The 25473-nt window shown below is 40.3% G+C and overlaps 1 protein-coding gene across 4 annotated transcripts in view; it reads right to left on the minus strand.

Moving 5' to 3' along the window:
- SPIN1 (spindlin 1) overlaps window positions 1–24267 on the minus strand; it is a 59438-nt gene extending 35171 nt beyond the window's left edge. The window contains exon 1 of one of the 4 annotated variants that reach the window (XM_014258816.2): window positions 24194–24267. The gene's annotated coding sequence lies outside the window, so the exon portion shown is untranslated. The other 3 variants (XM_014258817.2, XM_005530059.3, XM_014258815.2) reach the window with 3 other exon arrangements.
- Between the last annotated feature and the right edge of the window lie 1206 nt (window positions 24268–25473).

Raw genomic sequence — 25473 nt, forward strand, 5'->3', positions numbered from 1 at the left:
TTGTCCCGATGCATTAACCAGGATGTACTAACCAGACCTCACCTCTGCCGGGCCTAGAATTAGCACCTTCCTGTCAGCACTTCCTCCCTTCTGTCCCACACCTCAAGTTTCCACTGTGATGCCTTATCTTAAAGGCAAGTACTTTCTGTGATGAAGGTACTTGACAGTTTGAGACAGGAAACTGTGCTCTTTAAGTCCTTGCACCACCCCATGGCTCTAATACTGTCCTTCAGGGACTCTGTTCCTCAGCTCATAAGTTGGCCACAAGGGTGATGGATGAAACAATAGGAGAAAAGACAGAAGCAGTAACTTGAGCAACCAGACACTGTACAACAGCTATTCCAATCATTAAAAATGCAAATCCAATGGCAATCATCACACAAAGTCTCATTAGCCACTTCTCCTACCATCTGAGTCCCAAGGATTAAAGGAAGCCCCAAGGAATTTGGGCTAACTCCTAGAGGACTGTCTTAGGCTTGGAGACAATTTCAGTGACTTTCAGCAATTTCTTTATTTCTGCCTTGGGTTTCTTCAATTGCTGCCACTGCATTGTGAACAGTGACACAACATGCAGTTTTACTAAGATTTAATATTCCACATACCCCTTGTTCATTTAATAATAACATATCTAAAGCCCTTTTTGACACTTTTTTGGACTTGTAAGTTAAGGTCTCTGAACATACACCTGATCCAGTTACTGCAGGTATGTACCTTCACCATAAAAAGTTCTCATATAAAACTCAAAAAACCTCTCATACAAAAGGTTCTCATGCAAACACATCAGTCCATTGGGCCCATACGCTATTGCTCCAGGGGACAGAGAAAGATGAAGAGAGGGTGTCCCATGGGTCCTTATTTACACTGGGCTTGGTGGTAGGCATCCCCAAGTCATTCTTCCAGGGGTACCACCTATACAGTCCATGCTGCCACGTATCCATGGCAGCACAACCCCTTAACTGTGTTTGACCGGTGATAACTGTATGAGCAGTTGCTTCCTTTCATACACTTTGCTGCAGTAGGAATCTTTGTCTGGATGCATTTATCAGGATGCACTAACCAGATTTTCCCTCCTCCAGGCCTAGAATTAGCATCTTTCCAGTCACAACTTTTCTGCTATCTAAAGTTACTGCTGTGCAAGCTTATCTTATAGCAAGTTCATTCTGAGGCCTGGACAGGCAACTGTGCTCTTTAAGTCCTTCATCTGGCGTCAGAATAATTTTGTACGTTAAAAATTATCTAATGTTATGACTTTGGATTCTTTTAAGAAAGCATGGGTTGTTTGTTAAATGGAAGTAGAAACCCAATAGCATGTTTTTGATCAAGTAACACATAAAGAACCTTGCTTCACAAGATGTATGTTAAAACTAAGAGCCAGTTTCTCCCTGATCTTATTTCAGCACACTCTGTGCTAAGAACACTGTAAATAAAACACAGCCCACAATCATAAATCAGATCTGAAAAAGGAACTGCTGTTGCCCAAGCTGTTGAAACTCCAAGATAGCAATGTTTTGATTTTAGATTTCTTATTTCAGAGCAATCAAAAAAAAATGATTCAAAGAATATAAAAACTAAACACAAAACAAAGCAGCAGTGTACTATACAGTGCATCCTGAAAACATTCTAAAATACTTGAATCTGCTCTAAAGATTACATTTGAGGAAAATACAATTCAGAGATCAAATCCCTATAAAAACTCAAGCTTTTCCTGACAGACTCTGCTTGATAAGTTAAAGCAGGCTTCTAAACTACTTTAACATTTTGAAGATTTGTTCTAGACAACTCAAGGAAATTTTTCTATTTCTCTAAATTGTGTAAATTATTAGCATTATTATTAGCAATTATTAAAGTATTAGCAACTTTCCTAGTAGGAACTTTTAAACTTGCCGTGATGCATTGCTATTTAATAAGAGTTCAACAACTACTAAAGGCAAAGTTGAGCAACCCTTAACACTTCCTTCATTCTAATTGCATAGCTTTTTTATAAAAGCAGAATACATTAATTCCATGTTCTCCTCACATTTCACAACATTTTGATTACAAGCATAATGACCATTTAAGAGAAGAGGTAAGCCTTAATAGGCACACAACAGCAATGGCTAGTGAGACCACATATGCACATTCAAATGCTTCTATCGAGGGTATCAGGTTAACAAGACTGTGCCACGGGCAGCATCTAGGCTTGGCCTGGCTGCCCACATTTACCATACAATGGGTTACCCTTCCAGACTGGCAGGGTCTCTTTAGCTCTCAAAACCACCTGTCACTCTATAGTTTCTAAAGCTATCTGCCAGTCTGTGGCAGATATACTGAAACACTTAGTATTTCAGTATATTTCAGAAATACTGAACCAAGTAAGCCAAGAATTCTCTCACTTCTTTTAAAATACCTTACTTCTCAAGCAGTGCCTTACACTCTTTCTGCTTTATCCCTCTCTCCTTTAATCTTTCTTGCTTTTAAATCATTCTACCATTGCTTCACAGAAAAAGTCCTTCAGTCATTTGACCATGACGAGTTCAATCAGTTGCTCCGCTTTTTTTATGTAGTTCCTCATACCAACAATCTTGGGATCGCTGCAGCATTTTTTTCTGTCCTAGATTGTTTGCAAAACCAACCAAAACTAACAGTACACACTTCTCTGTGGTTTCCCTTTTCTCACTGAGGGCTACTTGTCACATATAAAACTTACAGCTATCACCTCTGAAAAACTCTATATTTCAGCCAACATCAGAACCATTAAAAAACATAAAGCACATTGACAAACACAACCAATAAAGTCTCTGCGCTTGTCTTCAACAGCGCAACAAGTAACGCTACGAATTACAGTTGCAATCCTATATAGGCCACACAATGCTGGATAGAAAACATGAGGATTCATAAAGCTCTGTTGCAGTGGGTCTTTGATTAAGTATGCATAAACAAGAACTGTTAAATGCTTTTTTCTTTTAAGTTGAAGAGATCTATTAGCAGTTCACTGATTTTTTTTTCCACTTAAAACTATGTCCTTAACAAAGATATACTCTTCATACAAATCAGTTTCACATCTTTGATACAAAGTTTGACATACTTAACCAAGAATAATAGTTTCTTTCTGCAGAAAAAAAAAATCACTGTTTTTCCTAACTGTACTATCATAAAGAAACTTCAGAAATTTTTACTGAAGTTTTTTTATAAATTTTCTTTAAAGATTTTAAAGCACACATCCAGAGTAAGAGGTACTAATGGCAACCACAAGCAGTGTGAAGGAACTGCAAATAAGTAGTACTACAAAATTCTTAAATGTCTTCTTAGAAACACTCCCCAAATACACTAATCTTACTAATTCAAAATGCAATAAAAGGAAGCCATTTCAATCCCTCAGTTTACACCATGTTTTGACCAGCTACACACTGCTCTTTTCACCATTTTGTTAGAAGACTGATGTTTAATTACAGAATCTCAGAACCAATGATCCCTTTCTGCCTTTCACCCAAATATGTCTGATTTAAAATTAATTATGCATCCAAATTAATAAAAGGGCTATAGCAAATATTCAGTTCATCAGCTAATAATGAAAAATCCCCACAGAATCATTACGGTCAGAAAAGACCCCCAAAATTAACTGTCCTTTGACAGAACACCATCCTGTTTGTCAACTAGACTCCAGCACTAAGTGCTACATCCAGTCATTTCTTTCACACTTCCCTGGGCAGCCTGCGACTGTACTTTCAAAAATATAACTCAAACACTTAAACACAAAAATATAACACTCATCATAGTGAAGTACTGAATCAAACATATTTGTAAGAAAATTGATATCTGATAAGTCATGTCATACATCATTTTCAGTTATGTATTCAGAAATTTTAGCCAGTCAACAGCAACATGCAGGGCACACATAGGTGCATACACTACAATTTCCTAAAGTCTAAAAGAAAAAATGTCTTTTAGATATTATTTGAAGTATTACTTAAGCTGTTCTGCTTTTGTACTTTATATGAAAACAGTATTTTCCATTGCAGTACATAAAGCTCAACAGATTATATGCCTGATGTTATATTACTAGTCACAACTTTAAGAGAAGGACCTAAATGAATTTTTCAAATTTCCTTGCCATTTAAAGTAAATAATTTTACCAAAATCTGGAAATCAACTGGAATTATTAATATTGTTAAGAGACAAAATCCTACTAAACACTTCAGCATGTCTAGCTTCACCAGCCTTTCTTTTGATGAGTTAACATGCAATCAAAAACAGTTGTGATTTTCATAACTATTCATCACCTTTCAGGAATACAGCTAATTAAAACTAATACTGAATTAGAATGCAATGCAAGCACATGCATCCATGCAGTGTACAGCAGGAGGAAGAAATGCACACTGGTTAATTCAAGTGATCTCTTCGCCTGATGGCTTTAAAAGGTAGAAGTTTTTCAAGCCCGGCAAAACTCATCTACTATAGCTGACCCCAAAATGCCATTAATCGCATGTGAAAAATTACACACTTCGCATACATTAAGCAAGAGGCAGTCTGAAGATACACAAAAATAGTAAGACAAACAATACTTCTAGAGAAAGAGCACAAAGTTATTTTGCTGTTAAAGCCAGCAGAATATTTAAAGACGATTATGAGCTTTAGATCTACAGGAAATCCATTCCCCTCCTATGTACACAGGGGATAGTTTCCCTTCTACAGGAAGCAATCATAAAAAATTCCTCTTTCTGACTTGCTTACTACTCATTGTTTTATTGAAATATAGTTACATATCTATACTACGACTAACTACACAGGAGTTTCTTTGCTGGTTTTTTGCAGCTAAAGAAGTTTCAGAGAAGAAACAACTGTCATTCTCATGGTTTTTTATTACCAAAAGTATCTTTTATCATAGTTAAACCAAAACCAAGACTTCTTCTACTCTGTAGAGATGTAATCTGTGACAATAAAATCTACTGATATTAGAAATGCTTCAGATATTTTCAGTATCATTTCAGAGGCCAAATATTCCAGCTCTGAATAATGCACTACAGGTTTGGCCCAATTTTCCTGCAACTCAGCATTTTCCTGATGGTTTTCTGTATTGTTAAGATCTGAAGATTTAGCAAATGTCCCTGCTCCAAAAGAAAGATGTGGTTGAAAAGAAACCTGACTTCTCTTTCTCTAATTTCCCAGGACACTGGCTATGAAATCACAACTTTCCTGACAAGTTGATGAATCTGATTTCCTCTATTACACCCTGTGCTAGGTTTGGCTAGGCTAGAGTTAAAATTTTCTTCAAAGTGGCTGGTATGGGGCTGTGTTTTGGATTTCTGCTGAACAGAGGGTTGATAATACAGCATTGGTTTTGTTATTGTTGAGCAAGCTTACACACAGCCAAGGCCTTTTATACTTTTTGTACTGCCATACTGTTGAGGAGACTAGGGGTACATGGGAGGCTGGGGTGGGACACAGCCAGGACAGATGACCCCAACTGACCAAAAGGATATTCCATACCCTGTGACATCATGCAAATGTATGATGTAAAAGTGGGAGGAAGAAGGAAGGCTTGGGGGACACTAGGAGTGATGTAATTTGTTTTCCCAAATAACCATCATGTGTGATGGGGCCCTGCTCCCCTGGGGAAGGCTGAACACCTACCTGTTTTATCAGAAACAGTAATAAATTCCTTGTTTTGCTTTGTTTGTTTGCATGGCATTTGCTTTCCCTATAAAACTGCCTTTCTCTCAACCCATGAGTTTTCTGGCTTTTACCTTTCCATTTCTCTCCCTGACCCTGCTGGTGTGGGAGTGAGCAAGCGGCTGCATGGGAATTGGCTGCCAGCTGGGTTTACCCATACCACAAGCTTTAACACTTAGTTCTACTAATGTGTAGGTAGTTCAGTGACCTAATACAGGAAAATAATCCAGGCCCTCAATGCAAGATGAAATTATCACACCATAATAAATTTATCACTTCACAAGGTCCAGTTCTCTTCAACGTCTTCATTGATGGCTTAAGAAAAATATTATACTGGCTTTTCTGGATAACAGTAGAGGATAATTTTCACTTCAACAGCAGACAATAACCAAGGGCAAATCATCACTGACAAATCTAACGGCCTTCTACAGTGTTGGTGGATGAAGGAAGAGTGACTAATGTCATCTACCTGGACTTCTGCAAAGTATTAGATACTATACTGTACAACACCCTTGTCTCTAAAGTCACAAGAAGAGACATGATTTAACAGAGCAATTTAATGAGTAAGAAATTGGTAGGAAGGTTGCACTCACAAAAGTTGTGGTCAACAGCTCAATATCCAAGTAGAGAGCAGTGACGAGTGGTGTCCTCAGGGGTCAATACTGGGACCTGAATTGTTCATCATCTTTGTCAGCAACACAGCTAGTGGGATCAAGTACACCCTCATCAAGTTTGATGAAGATACCAAGCTGTGTGGTGCAGTTCACACAGTGGACGGAAGTGCTGCCATCCAGAGGGACCTAGACAGGCTTAACAGGTGGGTCTGTGGGAAACTTACAAAGTTCAAGAGGACCATGTGCAAGGTGCTCTACTTGGGTTGAGGGAATCTCAAGCACAAATACAGACATTGGGGCAGACAATCCCAGAAGAGCAGCCACAGAAGAGAAAGACTTGGGGATGTTGGTGGATGAGAAGTAGATCAACATGACTCAATAATGTGTGCAGTCCAGAAAACCAATTACATCCTGGGCTGCATCGTGCAGTAGTATGACCAGCAAGTCCAGGAAGGTGGTAATGCCTCCCTAGTTCACTCTCAAGAGACCACACTGGAATAGTGCATCCAGATCTCTGGCCCCCAGCAGAGACAAGACAGACATGACCTGTTGGAACAAGTCCAGAGGAGGGCCACTAAGCTGCAAGGTCAGGTTGCGAGAGTTGGGTCGTCCCACCTGGAAAAGAGAAGCTTTGGGGCAACTTTACTGCAGCCTGCCAGTCCCTGCAGAGGACCTACAGGAAGGCTGGAGAAAGACTTATCAAGACAAGTAGCAACAGGACAAGAGGGAGTGGCTTCAAAGTGAGACAGAGTAAGTTTAGATAAGGAAGAAATCTTTACTCTGCAAGTGGTGAGGCACTGGAACAAGCTGCCCAGAAAAGTTGTGGATTCTCTATCTTTGAAAGTGTTCAAGGCCAGGCTGTATGATGCTTTGAGCACCCTGGTCTAGTGAAAGGTGTATCTGCCCATGGCAGAGGGGTTGGAACAAGATGATCTTTAAGATCCCTTCAAATTCTGTGATTTTTAAGATCCATATAGCCTTATACCATAAAAAAAACTGCTATGCCAAAAATACCCTCATCAAACCCCCTCTTAACTAAACAAACTGAATTCAAGGCTTTATCCTCAGTCCAGTTCTCTTCAACATCTTCATTAAAGACCTGGATGCATGACGCAAATGGATATTAAGTAAGTTTGAGAAGGACACTAAATTAGGAGGAGATGTTGATTCCCTCAAGGACTGAGAGACAGTCAATATTTGTCAATATCTTGACAAATTGGAGAGGAGGGTAATCACCAACCCTTATGAAGTTTAACAAGGGCAAGTGCTGACTTCTGCACCTGGGGCAACCCCGGACATGTGTACAGACTGAGGAACCAGAGACTGGACAGCAGCACTATGGAATGGGACCTGGGGGCCCTGATCAAAACAAAATTGAATGTAAGCCAGCAGTCTCCTGGCAGCCAGGAGGGCCAACCCTGTCCTGGTGTGTGTCAGGCATGGCATCGACAACCAGAAAAGGAAGAGGACTGTCCCACTCTGCTCTGCACTGTTCTGGTTCAGCCTCACCTTAAGTGCTGTGTGTAGTTTTGGGTGCCACAATATTGAAAAAAAGACATTAAGCTACTAGAGAACATCCAAAAGGAGCAACAAGGATGGTGAAGGGTTTGGAGGGGAAGCTTTATGACAAGTGGCTGAGGTCACTTGGTCTGTTCAGCCTGGAGGAGACTGAGGGGAGACCTCATTGCAGTCTATAACTTCCTCATGAGGCGAATGGAGGAGAATGTACCAACCTTTTCATTCTCATGACCAGTGACAGACCTTGAGCAAACGGTACGAAGCTCGGTCAGGGGAGGCTTAGGATGGATACCAGGAGGTTTTTCACCCAGAGGGTGGCTGGGCACTGGAACAGACTCTCCAGGGAAGGGATCACAGCACCAAGTCTGTCTAGTTCAATAAGCATTTGGACAACTCTCTCTCTGGGGCACGCACACTGTGTGATTCTTAGAGATGGTCCTGTGGAGGGCCAGGAGTTGGATGTGATGATCCTGATGGATCCCTTCCAGCTCAGCATATTCTAGAGTTCTGTGATTTAGTTTTATCAGCATTTTCTTTTGTTTAAAAAACAAGTTACCAACTTAAACCAAAACAACAGTTTTCCTAAATTATTTCTACCTTATTAATCTAGAGCTTTTCCAACTACTCTTGTGTTACTCTGTACAGTGAAAGCTTCAAAGACAGATAGCAAGGTCTTTTCCCCCTTCCTGTAACATGCATACTGAAATATAACCTTAGAGAATTAGGCCTTGAAAGTCATCAAAATTATCATATCTTTCTGTTGTTTACTTGATGGTAGGTTAAATTTAATATAGCTAGAGGAAATTTCCAATTCTTGTATTTTCTATTTATCATTTATCTAGATTTTCTACTTTTATTTTTAAAATATACTGCCTAAAATTATTCTCTGTAAGCATGCTTTTATTTCATATTTCATATTATTAATGGAACTTTCATGAAAGCTAACCCAAGGACATACTAAGCATAGTTTTTTAGAACTCAGGAGATCATGCAAAAAGTCATTAGGTATAAACACCTTCTACAGCTCAAGAAAGTCATCTTCCTAACAAAAACTACCTCTGAGCACACACCTCCAACTTATTACTTATATTTACAGCTCCCATAGTATAGGTTAAATTAAGTCATGTTTTCATCTGAAGAAATTCAGCTGACCGATGAAAACAATGTTTTCTCTGAAAAAACTCTCTCACAATACTTCACTATTATTTAAGAAAAAATCTGCTAAGATATTAAGGGTTTTGTCTACAGTTACAGATCCCTATGGAGCAAAAATAAAAAGTTTTTTTTTTAAAACACAATGAATAAATGATGAAGTAACAACAAATTTCCAGACTGACAATCTGGTATACACAAGCACCTATGAACTCACCACATTTTACAAGTATATCTCATTACCTGCATCATCAACACAGAAAAATTAACTCAATGACGTTCAACAAGAATGATTTCTCCATTTTGCCTTCACAAATTTTAATAGCAGTGATAGAGTGGACACCTCTCAACCCTGAGGCAATCAGCAGTAAAATGTGCCTTGTCACTTCTAATAAGCAAAACAATCCAAGATGGGGGATAATTCACTATAGTTTTTAAAATCCATTTCCTAAAGTGCAGTAAAAGGTCACCAGTTCTACTAAACTTACATTAGCATCAAATAAAGTGAGAAATCCCCTATAAATAATTATAGACTAATTTTCATCATTCCAACCCATTAGTGGCAGATATTTCTGCTTGGAAAATCACCCTTTAGCAGAAAATTCTGTAAATAATCAGACATACTATTTAATTGTCCACAGCTCCACAACCTTTTGACCTGCATCCTTATTTAACTATTAGGAATAGAAGTCACTAGACTGAAAGCAACATAAAAATCACATTTATACTTGGTTTCATGTAGCACAAAACCAGCAAATTTTTACCAGTTCTCTGAACTCAGGAACTTGCTTAGCATCCGTAACACCTGTATGTACATGATACACTGAGTGATTTTTGCAACAGCACTAAAAGTGCAGAGGTACATAATCATGTTATCATCCCCCTCTCCTAGCAAATAAACAAACCAAAGACCAGCTGGTCTTTCCACTTGTGGATTTTAGAAAACGTACACAGAAGGACAAAGAAAATTACTTCACTTTCAAGAGAATAAAGGCGTACTTTAGTCATGCTTTATTTATTTTTCATTCTATTTTTTCCATAAAAAAGGCACTAGTGAAACTAATGGAACATCCAGCCCAGTATTGTTGTGTGTGAATTCGTCCACCTCTGTCCAGAGGTTTTAAAAATTCTCAATCTTCCTATAAAGAAGGCAGTTGCAACTGCAAGGGATGATCATCTTGGCCCATCTCAATAGTTCACAGACCAAGGTTTCTTCCATTATCTGGGGCTCTGATTCAGCTGGAAAGAGACTGGGAACTTCTGACCAAAATGTCTAAATTTTATTTATGTGCTGCTCTATATGGTCCTGAAATTCTTCAAAGAAAGAAAAAGGGACAGAAAACATCTATGCAATGACATTACTAAAGGCATCATACATCAGTGGTTATTTGTTTACATCCAAAAAGCACTAATTTTTAAATGCCAAACCTCAAGTCATATAGCTTGATTACAAGTAAGAAGTGGCATTAACACTTCATAGTCACTAAGCCAGACATCAGCTGTTGATTGCAATTAAAAACAGGCACAGAGTTTTACCTGAAAAGGAACTGCTAGTTATCAACATGCACAGCTGAAATTAAAAAAAAAACAACAAAAAAACAACCCACTAAAAAAAACAGTGATGAAGAAAGATAAGATTAATGAGGAAAAAGAAAGTAGAAAATGACATACAAATGCCAGATCCAGAATGCAGAAACAAAATAAAAAATGTCAATTAACTCCAGTTTCCAAGTTTACTCTCACACTAAATACAATTGTTTCTGAAATTCACACAAACTTTCAGGGTAAAGGAAAGGTGCAGGACTGCCACTTCAAGCATCCATAAATAAATAACCCAGAAAACAAAGGAAAGTGAAGTTCTCCAGAAATTCATTTCAGAAAACCTTGCAGGCTTAGTCTGGCTTTATTATAAGTTATCACAAGTGAAGCTGTGCAAAAGTGGAGCTTTTTACTAAAATTAAACTGATTAAAATGTAATCATTTCTTATTTGATCCGTTTCCCACATAGGCAGTATTACAACCAGATTAAATATTTGGCTAAGGACTCACTGACATTTTTACATGTGTTGGCCCTTTGAAGAATTCCTTGCTTCTCTCTTGGTTCAAAAAATAAATTAAAAAAATTGAACACAAAATAGCAAAAAAAAAAAATTCTTAAATCCAGTATTAAAAACACACATTTTGGCTGTTCTACTGAATAGGAATGAAGCTAATGAAGGGGTAAGAGAACTGACTCCTGCCAAATGAGCTTACAAGAGCTTCCTTAAAAAAAGACAATCAAAAATTTAGCAAATTAAATATGCACATCAACATAAACTTTCAAGTTCCACACTAAATCATATAGTGTTTTTTAAATAAGTAAGTTCCTAGTCTATTTTCTAATGTCTAAGAACAAGTGTATCTGTTTTCCTATACATACAGATGGCAGAGCAGAACTAATTTTGAAAACAAAACCATTTTCCCACTACTGCAACCTTAGGCACACCTTAGGTACAAGAACAATAAAGACACATATAGTGTATTTTAAGACTTTTCTTACAGCTCTTGTCTACTCTCAAGCAGCATGGACAAGCACATCCTCTTTTATTATTGAATGATTTGCTTATGCTAAGAGAAGACAGAGCTCAGATTCAGTGTTATTCTGTCCTCCTCCCATGGAATCATCATTGGCTACCAAAGTTTTACCAAACGGCTTTAAAAACATTAACATTTACAATATACTTAGTAACATGAAGATATTATTTGTTTTCACTATATTTCTTCAATTCTTCCTATGACTTTGCACAATATACCAAGACTGTGAAGCACAGTAATTTCTTTTTAAAGCATCCTCTTACAGGCAATGCAAAAATACTTGATTTAACCCCATGTATGTTCTAACATACAGCCTGGCCACCTGATACTAACATGGTCCTCCATGCTTAAGGTAATCTTATAAGATAAGGCTTTTTTAAGAAAAATGTAAAGAAGAGATCTATCTAGTACTTATTCAAAGTCAGGATAACCTCCCTTGCAATCGCTTTATCCAAAGGCAAATTTTAACCCGCTCCTAATTGTTCAGTCTACTGCAAATAAATCTGCATTTAACCACAGGTCAAAAACCTGCAAAGACAGCACAACAAGAAGTTGCCACAGGCTTGCGTAAGCACCCAAAGCAGCACTCTTTTGCATCATGGCAAATATGAACCAGATTAGCTTCTCAGTTGATGATCACAGGGCAAGAACACATTTCTACGAAGTCAGGTTGTGAAGTGGGGTTGTTCTGCCTGGAAAACAGCAGCCTTTCAGTACCTGAAGAGGACCTACAAGAAGGCTCAAGGAAGACTTTTTACCAGGTCAAGTAGCAACAAGACATGAGGGAGTGGCTTCAAAGTAAGAGAGAATAGGTTTAGGTTAGGTATTAGGAAGAAATTCTTTACTGTGCTGGTGAGGCACTGGAGCAGGCTGCCTAGAGAAACTGTGGATGCCTCCTCTCTTCTGGAAGTGTTCTGAAATCTGGCTGAATGAGCTTTTGAGCATCCTGGTCTAGTGGAAGGTGTCTCTGCCCATGGCAGGAGAGTTGTAACTAGATGATCTTAAAGGTCCATTCCAAACCAAACCACTCTGTGGTTCCAGAACTTTCCTTCCTGGTAGGCAACTATCCCTCCCTACCTCAAATAATAAAAAAAAAAAAAAAACAACCAAAAACCTATGCACAAAAATAACAGCTGTCCAGGATATGACAGCAGCACTGCACAATCACTGTGCTTGCTATGACTCTATGGTATACACAAGTGAACTTTAGGCTTTACAATTATTTTGTTCTTAGTCATGCCCTTACAGACAGAAGTAACCCCAGTAGTTTATTACAACTCTAACCAAGTTTACTCGATTTGGAAACATTTACAACAGATCTCTGGAATCCATAAAATCCAGATCCATAAAATCCAGATCCATAAAAATGGAGGAAAATATCTATTTAAAAAAGCAAGGCACTCTGCCCTCTGCTTGAGTCTCCTCAAAGTGTATACTTAGGTCAGCCTTTGTCAGAAGACTAGGTTTAACTTCTATTGTGCTAGTCAGAGAAGGACTGCTCCAAAGACAAAAGGATCACTCCACATTCTGGAAGAGCAAGCCTAGGGCAAAGATTCCTACCCTTGCTGTTAGAAAGTAATGGAGTGGTAAGTTAGTGCACTTACAAGTCTGTCAGGTTGAGTAATCATGGCAAATCAAACTCTTGCGTTTACAACTCTTGAGAAGGCTGGCTGATCTTTCTAAGTGTCATTTTAAGTGCATAATAACCACTTTTCAACAAATCCAGCAGTGCTGCTACAGACACCTTCAAACATGGAGGAAACATAAGCAGCATATAGTTTTTAGGGGCAGGGGACAATCTCCATTAGATGGACCACTTGCAAGCTTTTTAGTCTGCGCATCATAAGTACCAAATCTTTCTTTGATCTGTTTTTGAGCATCCTGAGAATATGTCACTGCAAAACTAAATTAAACCTAGGCATAATAATAAAAAAATCATAAACCAAATGCAGTAATTTGTGACACAAATACTCGTGCAAATAAAATACTTGTGCAACACAGCAACTACCAACTTTTAATGCAGACAAAGCACATAAACATTAAAAATTCTTATAAGAACAAGCTATTATTCACAGAATTGATTAGAAACTCAAAATTTTAATTGTTATGAACCCCAACTTAAGTAACTGGTGAGGATATTGACACACAAGTAGTAAATCAGCACTTAAAAAGAAACAAAAAAAGCAGGGCCACAAAAATGGATAAGAAACCAGAAAACAGTTACCTACATCAGCTTTCTATACAACCAAAACTATGTCAAGACTTGCCACAAGATCATTTATTCATAGATTTGAGACACATGTATCCAAACTTCTCCCACAACCAACATCACAGTAGCTACAACCATAACAGATGGTTTTTAATAAATCAAATATTAACTTGGATTTCCACTGGACACAAACACTGATTGCCCCTTTTTTAATAAAAATACAGCTTTCTTTCTTAAATCAGCAGACAGCAGGAAGAGGAATTAGAGTGAAAATGTTGATAAACTTTGACCTCTTCTAGTCAGAAGAAAATGGAAAAATTCTTTAGAAATTACTGCAATGAAGGAGCAAACAACACCATTTTTGCAAACTGAAGCATGATCACACTGATAGATACTAAACTCATATTCCAAGTGCAAGAAAATTTCTTACTACACACCTTCTAAAAAAAAGCTTATAGATATAGTCAGACAATTCAAATCAATAGCATTTTTCATCCTAGCTTTGCAATGACCAAAGGAAAAAAACCCCAAAAGAAATTAAACTGAAAAAAGTATTCAGAGAAAATGATCTCTTGAGTTTAATCTACAGTTTGAAATACCTGATCAGCCAATCCTAAACTGGCTGAACTAGATTGAATTCAGTCCTCAACAAGACTGAATTTGTCTTACCTATTTTCTTCTCGTTCAGTCATTTCAGCTTATATTAAATCAGTTCTCAAATGCATTCATATAACTGTCTACAGTGGAATCATAAACCACTTAAATGAAAACACTTGCTGTTAAGAATGGTAGACTCTTGCCATGGCTACTAATGAAAAATGAGATGTTAGTTTTCCCAGATCAACTACAGCATATTCAGTCACTGTCTAGAAATCTTGGCCTAAAGAGATTATCACATTTAAATGGTGAATAGCTGCAATAGATGTCAAAGTTGCAATCTGCATAACATCAAGTCACTGAAAATAAAATTCAGCAATGTGTTACATGAGCTCTAATTGCAGCTAACTACACATTTCTGTAAGTCTGGAGGGTCAGCGAAAGAAAAACTGTTCCTTTAAAAAAAGAAAAATCAGCTGTAGAAAATTTGTATCAGATATTTGCAATATTAAATTAAATAATGCAGTATGCAACAACAACAATGGTACCTTATTAAACCACCAATCATACACTCTTCTCTAAGATGAGAACCATCAGCATTGTGACATAACATGGTATCTTTGCTCGAATACAGTTCTTTCACATTTTTGGTGAAAAAACACAACACATCCTGCATAAGTGTGTGTGTGTGTGTGTGTGTGTGTGTGTGTGTGTGTGTGTGCGTGTGCATGTGTGTGGTGCTAAGGAGCAAGACAACAGAGAAAAAAGTTCAACTGTGAAACCAGTGACTTTCCCTAAAAGCTGCTGAGACGTTGGAAAGCACAAATCCTCGTATCACTAGTGTTTCTTAAAAAGCACAGAAGGAAAATGCACAAAATATTAGTTCTTATTTTAGTATGGTATCTGTATACTCATGAAACTAATTAGTAGATCTGAAGTATTTAAGCAGAAAACAAACCATTTCAAGTTATTCTGGAAGTTATTTACTGGACTCTGAAAAACTAAACTTTAAGACAACATCTGCATGTGTTTGAGTATAGCTCAATTAAAACACTACGTTGTCCTCATTCTCCAGTTGCACAAAGGTAGCAAAAAGATGGCAAGAAGAAAGTCAAGGCTTCCAGAATGACAATCATCTTGGAATTACTTGTGATCTACCATACCATGTCTGACCCACAGTAAACCGCTTTCCTTTCTTCAGCTTTGGTGGTAAGTTGTATTCAAAACACTGCTCTGAAACGACTCCCCTGTGCATGCAGCACAAATGGAAATGAAATGAGAAAGTAAATTAATTATGATAGAACTTGGAGGTTGAACTTCCAGCAGCAGCAACAGGCAAATGGAATATTTTTTTCTTTCTTTTTTTGCTTTATAATCTCATTTTCTCTCTGTATAGTTTTATATCTGATCTGAACTAGATTCACCAATAAACATTAAGTGTATTTCCTGAGATTCTGCATCAACCTAAGTATTGGTAATAACAACAATCCTCCCCAAAAAACACATATCCCTCTTTGCTTTTGAAAATGTACATGCTTATCTGCAGGGAGGACTAAACTGTCTTGTGGTCCTTGAAACAAAGTTGAGTCTACTCAGTTGGGCAGGAGAAAAGATGAAATACAGAAATTGAAGAAGAGAAAAAGTGAGGTATCTTCCAGCGAGCAGGTTCTTAGGAAGCAGGATATCATTCCCCATATAACCAGGTGAGGCTTTCTACAAGTCTGTCCTGAAGATAGTAAAAGTACACACTACAACAAATACAGCTTTCCCTTTTTTGCTCATGCCAGCACCATATTGCGCCACACCCACCCAAACATAAACTCTCCTAGAAATGTGATTAGAGGCCTAAGTACAATCAGAACCTGTGATGTTTATTCGCACCATCACTTTTCCTTCTTCAATTAAATTAAACCTAAGAGCAAAAGAAAAAACCTGCCTCAAAGAAATTAATGTAAATTCAGTTCTTCAAGTCTCCAGCCCAAAACTATCTGTAATGCAATGACTATTTCACTGCTGGTTAGCCACTACGTTTACAGCATTTGAAAATGTACTTTTCATCCACTGTTAATATACCTAGTGGCATGAAGCAACATTAACCTGTCTGATCTCTTTCCATACAAGCCACAGGTGTGAACACTGTAAGCACAGTGCTGGGGTTTAAGATTCTGCCTTTTGTTTCCTTCTCTCAGGGAATCTTCTCCCATATGGGTTGCTAGGAGACAATAACGACCGGGTTCTTACGAGAGATAAGAAAAGTGGCCGCAGCTCAGGGGAGGGGTCCAGCTAGCTACTCTCTCTGAGGTTTCTCTGGGAAGGGCAGAAACGCTGTGAGAATTGTGCTGCAAAAAGGGGCTGGGGCAGCTCCTAGCTCTCTTGCACTTGGCTTTGGAGGAGGATGGTCGGAGCTGCTGCTTGGGGGAGGGATTTCACTGCTGCCGCCGGAGCCCAGCCCGGTCCTGCTTCTTCTGCCGGGGGACGAACCTCTATTCGTGAGAGCAGCCACTGAACCGGGACCTTATTAACACCTACCTCACTAAAAGAGGGACTTCACCATCTGCTGGGGTGCCTCAGGAGAAAGCCCCCAGGATCCAAATCCCTTTTCCTCGCACAGGGACCCTTTTCTCTGCCCTTCTCAGAGCGGGGCTGCTGCTTCCCCGCCCCCGCCGTATTTTTTTTGCCATGCTCCGAGTTTTCGCTACATTGTAGCTCTGCAGCCCCTGCCTGCCAGAACGCCTCGTGGTTCCAGCTACAGATGTGAAGTTTCTGATGCATCTCATCCACCACTCCGGGACTTTGCTCATCCCTGCCTGCCCAGATTGCTACTCCGAGGTCCCTGCTAGAGCTCCTTTTGCCATACAGAGTGGCACCAGGATCGGCTGCCCATTGGGGTTCCTACAGGAGCTCCCTTCTCCATCCCTGCCGCCCAGCCCGGCCGCCATGACGGCGTGAGGGAGCCGCGCCACAGCGCCCCCTGCAGGCGCGGGGAATCACCGCCCCGCCCTGCCCGCCGGGAGCCACCAGCGCCCCCTGCCGGCTGCGAGCGGAACCGCCCCGACGGGGAAAGCGCCCCAAGAGCGGGAAGAGCTGCGCTGGGCTCTGCTCCCGTTTGCTGTGTCGGCACTGCTGTCATTTGTTAACCTTTTTACACACACTAGTAAAGAACTCCTACTCCGTTTCTCATATCTTTCCCTGAAAGCCCCTTAAATTCAAAACTAACAATTCTGAGGGAAAGGTGTCATATTTCGCATTCCAATGGAGGCTCATGCCCTCTTTAGCAGACAGGCACGTGTCTTTAAACCAAGACACAGAGGTGTAACTGAAGGCAGGAGTGAAACTCCCCCCAACTCTAACAGACAGGAAAGTCTGCTTGGTCTCTCATCTTATCTGGTACCTAACAGTATGTATGCTTTACTGACAAAATGGAGGTGCAGAAGACAGATGTAATTCACCGGAGATTACTCCTGCAGTCTAGGAACTGAAGATCTCTGCTTATTCACTCCTCCCTTCAGCACTAGGGAGAGATGACCCAGAGGCCAGCTGCTCTGCCTATCAACACAAAACTGTAAGAATATGCAACAGTCTGTGGTCTCCAAGTAAACTGGAAGTGTATGCAGGTGTTCACCTGCATATCCCTTAACCTTAAAAACACTCAAGAACAGATTTCTGCCAAGTCGCATGGGAGTCAGAATCTACTGCTGCTTTTGAAGGCACACCTGTCCGACTACGGATTTTGGCCTATTATCTCTCACAAAACCTCAGCACCACAATATCTCATTTGTAGTACCACTGGCACCTGAACAAACAGTTAATGGGTTTGTAGGCCATCTTTCACCAATAAGACAAAAAACTTCTGAAGGTGATTTCTGAAGAAAAAAGTAATTACACCCATTCAACAAAGTGGCAGAGGCAACAGAATGTTTTGAGAAAGAAGTAAATTGATCTCTAACTTGTTTGCCCCTATTCTAGCTTCACTGTGAGGTTTAGCTCATTGTCTACAACACACATGGTTATTAAGCATGACAGGCAAGCAATTGTCCAGAATCAGTCAATTCTTTTTGAAGTACAATTTTATGAGTTACCCAAACTCCATATCTGAAATATTATTTTTACTGATTTTTATCATTCCTAGAAAACTGAAGAAAGACAGTCTAATCTGCTTTTAAGTGCACAATTAAAACCAGAAATAAGTTACAGACATGCAGCAGAATACATATAATACTACCAGTCCAAGGCAGGGCTTAACCTTTGTTTACAAGAAGAGCCCTAGACACAGCTCTAGACTTCAGCAAACATTGTGTTTGCCATGGTATATAGAAAAGCCTACGCATAAAACTTTAAAGAACTTTTGCTGGAGAACTAATCTAGATCACGGTTTTTCTTGTGCTACTCAGCTCATAAAACATTAAATCTAGAAAGGTGAAAATTCCCTTATTCAAAAATTTCAACTGAAATCACAAGATAATATGGACTTACTGGACCTGAGCTGCCTTTGCTCTGCATAATTAGCAATGACTCCCACATATGAAACATAAACACTAAATTAGGAAAAATTGGAACAGTTCTGAAAGACATAATTATTTGATTTTAATAAATCAAATAGACCAAAGGTCTGACACGACTTTCTGTCATTATCCACCTAAGGTAAGAAATCATAATCTAGCCAAGTTCTCTTTTACATTTAAATCGAATTTAAAGAAGTTCATGGGAAAAGAAGTTGGGCAGTTGGGTTTTGCTTGTTTTGTTATTATGGTTTTTTTTCAGTCTATGTTGGTGACATATTACAGACCTTAGAATCATAGCACAGACCAGCTAGAACAGCTTTCTATATCACAAAGTAGTAACTGACTGATAGAACTCCATTTTGTTCAAAATACCATATGGAACAGAAGGTCTTAAGTTCAGCACGCATTCTGTGAAAGTCAAGTATTTACTAAATCACTGGAATCCACAGAATTGCTTTTGAAATAAGCACCTTCTCTCACCAGAACATGAATACTGTATTGGAGTATTCCACAATAACACTATAATACATTATATACACAATAACATTAAAAAAACCAAAAAACCCCTCCAACCAACCAAAAAAACCCCAAACCAAACCCAGTCAAAGAGCTAATCAAGATTTAGGGATTTTTAAGCCTTATCAAAAAGAGTATAAATTCATCAAAATATTTCAAAACATCTCAACTAAAGAGCAATAACTGCAAAAATTAAAATATGATTAGGTAACAGTTACAGCTAGACACCACAGGTAATCATGTGGAACCATTACAGTAGTGAAGTTTCCAAGTCAGCCATTCAAGATCTCATAAAATAGATTTACAGCAGCTTCACAACACACATTACAGGAAAGAAATAAAAAAAATATAACCTGGATTTGTAGAACCATCCTCTACAACCTGAAAGCCAAATCCATTCACCTCCTGAACTCTGTGTGTGTTTAGCAAATTCACATTTTATAACAGAAAGTTAACTTCAGCCGTCACATGGTGAAAGCAGTTAGTTGAAATTATATTTCACCACTGTTTGAAATGGATCAGTGATGAGGCCCTTTTGTCTCTAGAATCAACTGTTCATAGGTAAATACAAACCAGTTAACTGCACTGTTTTAAGGATCTCAGTATATATTTGCGTCGGAGATGTAGATGGAAGCAAGTCTATGCTTCATATTTATTCATAAAGCAAAGTCAGATTCCCCATTCTTTTAAGGCAGGTGGCACGATGACATCTAGATAGCATCTGGACAGCGAGACACATGTTGATTGATATACAGGAGATACTCAGAAGAAGAATCAGTGTCAAGAAAGATCAGCATTCACCCTTCCATCTTAAAATCACTGACCTCTGAAGAGCAGTTTGAAAAGGAACACATGAAAAACAACAAACCAAAACATTCTCTCACACACGTCACGAGAACCTAGCTATCTAACCACACAACAGGAAATAACTTTCTGTAAGAGCTCTTTCAGTTCAGCTTCAATGAACCGCTTTCGAAGATGGTTTTCTAAACCAGTTTGTTGAATTGGTTTTAGTCACCTATGAAAATACATTCTCATGCTATACCATCAAGAAATCAAGTTTGATCTCTATTACCTGGTGAAAAAAAGGGAAAGGAGACAAGAAAAACAAAATGGAAGAAATGTGCAGCAAACGGCTACATTTTTTGGAAAAGAAAAAAAAAAGGTTAAAAAATGGTGTTTTGCTTCAGTAAATAGAATCCTTCTAAAAATATTTGTCAAACATTAAGCAAATCCTGCATTACATTAACACACAGCTCTTGCATCAGCTAGAGGTGTACAGATCTGAACATGTCAAAGAGTGCAGCCTGGCAACAGCAAGGAAAGATACTGGATAAGAAGAGGATGAAAGAATACTCAAACTGAGAAAATACGAAGTATTGAATAAGAATGTACTAAATGTTTACCACCTTTAGGCCTGTATATTACTTGGTAATTTCATAAATATTTAGAACTACATTGAGTCATGATTTACTTGATTAAAGATCTATTGAAAAGCAAACCTGGTTTAAAAAAAAATTAATTTCTAACTTCTTCTAGCAAGCTGATAACTGAGACTGCATTTCTTGCAGTCTTCTTTCTCCTCAGTCTCATTTGCCAAACAGTTTCTAAAAAGGAAGTTTTACTAGTCTCAGGTTTTTAATTTGGTAAAATACAGCCTAGCATAACTCATAATGGCAAAAATACTGGAGTACCTTCACTAAGTGAAGATGCAGAAGATTTGGTAAGTTCTTCAAATACATTTGCTCCTTTTGGGATATGAAGGCCTACAATACCGATTTTTGACTAAATCAACACAGAAAGAAAAATCTTCGGAGCGTCACAAAAAAGAATACACTGACAAGCTAAAGTAAAGATTTCTATCTATAGACAAGAAACTTCACAAAGATGATGAAACAGAGTAAAATTTTACAGAATAAAATTTAGCTCTAGCAACAAAACTGCAATGTAACAGACTTAAACGTGACTACTTTTAAGTGAACCAGTATTTCAACAGAAGTATTGTGCATGTCTAATTTTTATTTTATTTTGCTCTTCAGCCAAAGAATTGTCTTAATTATCTGAAGGCCTATTCTGAGAGAGGAACTGCATACTTCAAACTTAGTAGGTGAGCATAATTTCAAAATGTGGTAGTTATCCCAATAAATGAAAAATTAACTACAACTGGTAAAACCATTCTAGTTTAGGCAATATTGCCTTCAGACTGAAAAATGCCAAAAAAATTAACTACATGCTGCAGTAATCTACTAATGTGTAAGGCTACAGACTTTTGGTCTGACTTTTCCATCTAGAAGTAACACAGTTGCCTTAGAAGCCATGACGTAAAATGCATTCCAAAATGATACTGTAACTTGGATTACTTCTTTTAAGTTTTATGTCGTTGTAAACTCTTTCTATGCATTATTTGCTCCATAATCAATGCTTGCTAATCAATGCTTATTAATGGGGATGGAAAAAGCAGCAGAAAGAAGTATTCATATACAATAGTTAATTCGCATATTTCTATCTCAGTAAAAGCTGCAAGATTATGCCATTCCAATGCTTCTCCACTAAAAGCTTCTAAATCAAGCCAGACAAAATACGACATAGCTAGGACATTTGTTACTTAAGAGCAGTATTGCTCTCCATATTATATAGCATATATAGCATATATATATAGCATATATAGCATATATTGCTATCCATGTGTATAAATAAAGACCATATCTGTAAGTGTGATCCTTGAAAAATGAAACACTTACTTCGAATTACAGTAAGAAAGCAAATATGAAGTATCACGTCTTCACACCTTCAGCATTCACCCTTAATTTACAAGCTAGAAATAAAAACGTTTAATGGCAGATCACTTTAGATATGCTTGAACTACCTTCAAGTGTTTTGGTTTTACGTCACAAGCAGCAAAAAAATAAGCCATATTTATCAAAGCCGGAAGGGGGTGCTCTGAATAACTGAGGTGGAGGGTACTGAACTAAGCATTTGCCTTGCACTAGTAAAGAGGTCAAAAGCATGCTGTCTTGTTTTCATTTGGGAGCTCACTTAACATGCCTTTTTTACAAAAAAACAAATAAGCAAGCAACCAAAAAAAAAAAAACCAAACCAACCAAAAAAACCATCAGAAAAACCCACAACAATAAAAAATCTGAAAGCACTGCTTTTAGAAAAAAGGCAATGCTTCAGTTTGTACTACTGTCATCACAAGGGCAAATTAATCTGTGACAGAAAGCTAGCAACACGAAGACCTGACAAGTGTAAATTCCGGTTTTGTATTCCATGCTTTGAAAGCTGTCTAAGATACTAACAAGGAGATACAGGAAACGCAAAAAAGCCAAAACGTCTATGCTACGGGTTTTACCCGCACAATGTCTATTCTGACATAACTAGTACAGATCTTTTTAATGTGATTTTCCAGAGTTGACCCCTTATACCGAATTATGTCCTGAAATGAAAGAAAAGGCCCTAGTTCATTCTGCCAAGTGTAACACAGTATTTCATCTCTGCCAGCACTTTGGTGCATCAGCCTCCCCCCACCCAACACGAGAAAAAGATACGCACATTCCAATCAAGCCTCTCTCAGCGGGGCTCACCCAGTTCCCCCCTCCTTCCCTCCCTTCCTCCCTTGCCCCAGGCCTTGCCAGGTTCCCAAATCACCTCTTATTTTAGGTTTCATTTTGTTGTTAACAGCAAAACGAAAGGAGAAAGCTTCCAAAGCGAGGATCCTTACCCTTGAAATCCCGCCATGCCCGCAAATAAGGAGGGTGAATTGTTTTTCCTTTTTTTTTTTTTTTTTTTTTTTTTTTTTGGATGGGCGATGAAGGGGGAGGGGGGAAGAAACAAAAGCCTACACGGAGGAGCGGCTAAGCAGCGGAGACTGAGGGAGAAGGCGGAGACCCTGGTGGAGGAGCAGGGCGAGCGTCAGCCATGTTGTGTGTGTGTGTGTCGGTCCAGTATTTACAAACCTGCAGCTGCAGCAGCGCTTGAAGCCTGGGAGAGAGAGGGGAACGCAGGGAGGGAGAGGGAAGGGAGGAGGGAGGAAAGGAGAGAGGGAGGAGGGGAAAGCGGCACAGCAGACAAAGGATCGCAGCAGCGCAGAGCGAGCGGGGCACACACACACACCGCGCCGGCGCTGTCTCCCGCGGCCCCGGCTCCCCCGCCGCCCTCACGCCCCCCTCGTCCCGCTTTCCCGCCTCCACCTCCCCCGGGAAAGGCTTATCCGCCAGCAGCCCCTCGGCGGGCCCCAGCCCGCACACAATAGCTCCGCAGCGGGGAAAAGGGGAGGGCACCGCTCCCCTACGGGTGGATGCGGCGCGGGGCCGTGCCGGGGGAGGGCGGCAGAGCCCCGGAGCCCGGAAGGGCGGGGGGGTTGCCAAGCAGCCGGGGAGCTTGCGGGGGAAGGGAGAGCAGAGACGACACCTCCAGACCGGAGCCCCCGCGGCCCCGATGCCGCCCGCGGCTTCCGGGCGGGGAGGGCGGGGGATCCACGATGTGAGAACCCCGAGGGAGACGAGGCGCGGCCGGGCTGGGAGCGCCGGTCCCCCCACAGCGACTCCCTCCGGCTCTGCCCGGTACTGGGCCGGGCCAGGCCAAGGGCGGCGCGACGGGCTGCGCTCCCCCCGTCCCCTCCCTCGCCCCGGTCGCCCACCTGCCGGCGGGGCGGGCGCCCGGGGGTGCCAGGGCTGCCGCTCAGCCCCTCCCGGCCGGGCCGCTCAGCTTCTCTGCGGCGGCGGCAGCAGCGGCGGCGGGCACGGCCGCTCTCCTCGTCTCGCTTGTCCCCCTCCGCCGCCGCTGCCTCCAGCTCGCCTCTGCCACATTTGGATCCCCCTCTCCCTACGCGAGCTCCGCCGCCAGGATAGAGGCCTCCTCACCTTCCTGCCAAATAGTGAGCCACCCGCATCGCGCCGTTCAAAACACAGGGCCGGGGCCCGCCCTCCTCCCCCGCGCTGGCCCCCCCTGCCGGCGCGCAGGCGCACTGCGCCGCCCCGACTGCGGCGGGCGCCGGGGCAGCCCCACCCCGCCATGGGCCGGCGGCGCGGCCTTCGGAGTGCTGCTGAGGCACGGCGTGTTCCTGGCGTGCCCCAGGTCATCCTGGGCCCTCTGCGTGTGCACAGAGTCACCGAACCATCTCTGAATGTCCTGTGCTGGGAGGGACCGAGTCCAACTCCCAGCCCTGCACAGGACATCCCCAGGAGTCGCACCGTGTGCCTAAGAACATTGTCCAAACGCTTCTTGAATTCTGTCGGGTTTGGTGCTGAAGAAGGTCAAGGGTGTAGTGCAGATGCCAGAAGGCCGACTAGCACTTCACCTGAGTAGGGAAAGTATTTGTAAAGAATATAACAAACAAAAACAAAAAGAATAAAACAAACAACCGTATTTTGTATGAAATTGTCTTCTCATTTCAGGAGAGATAACATTATTGGGAGAAAGAAGGAATAGTTCCTTCAAAACTTAAAATTGAGTTCCCTGAAAATATGTTGGTCTATGCAATAAGAACATGAAAAAATGGCGAGGAAGCCTTCAAAAGTCTGTGCTGAACAAAAGCAGTAGTTAAAATTTCTTACCCTCTTTTGAAGGGCTGTCCCTGGCAGGCTGAGAGACAGTACTTCAGGGAGCAGTAATGGAAAACCTGCAAGTAATCAAGACTTGGTCAGGAATTGGCAGTCCATAGGTAAGAGTCATCTTTTCAACTGTTAGCATTAGATGCCAGGACATCTAGGAGAAAGGTAGTAGGTTTCTTAATCCTAATGGGGAGTATTTTCTAATTCATGAAGCATGCATGATCTAGATGGAGTGGGACACAATGAAGAAATTCTTTACCAGAAGTTTTCAGATGAAACAGTGTCTAAGGCATTAATTAGAGTGGAACAAAAAATCATCAGGAAATGTATTGATGAACATATGATACAGTGTCATCAAATCCTAGTCCATCACTTCGGTAAATCATTAAAGCACAGACCTCTAACATCCATTTATACTGTCATGCTGACAACAAAATGGGAAACATCAGTAAGGTTGTTACCTTCTGACAAATATGTTTAATAATGGAAACAGGTAAACAGCTGATCTGCCATAAGAAATCAAGCTGGTACCTTTTTCTGAAGCAAGGCTTGGCAAGAAATTAAGTCAGCTTGGGAAGGAAAGATTTGGT

This window comes from Pseudopodoces humilis, chromosome 4 (assembly GCF_049639895.1).
Source record: "Pseudopodoces humilis isolate 2021_Gansu_Grassland_sample_001 chromosome 4, ASM4963989v1, whole genome shotgun sequence".
In the NCBI taxonomy this organism is placed as follows: Eukaryota; Metazoa; Chordata; class Aves; order Passeriformes; family Paridae; genus Pseudopodoces; species Pseudopodoces humilis.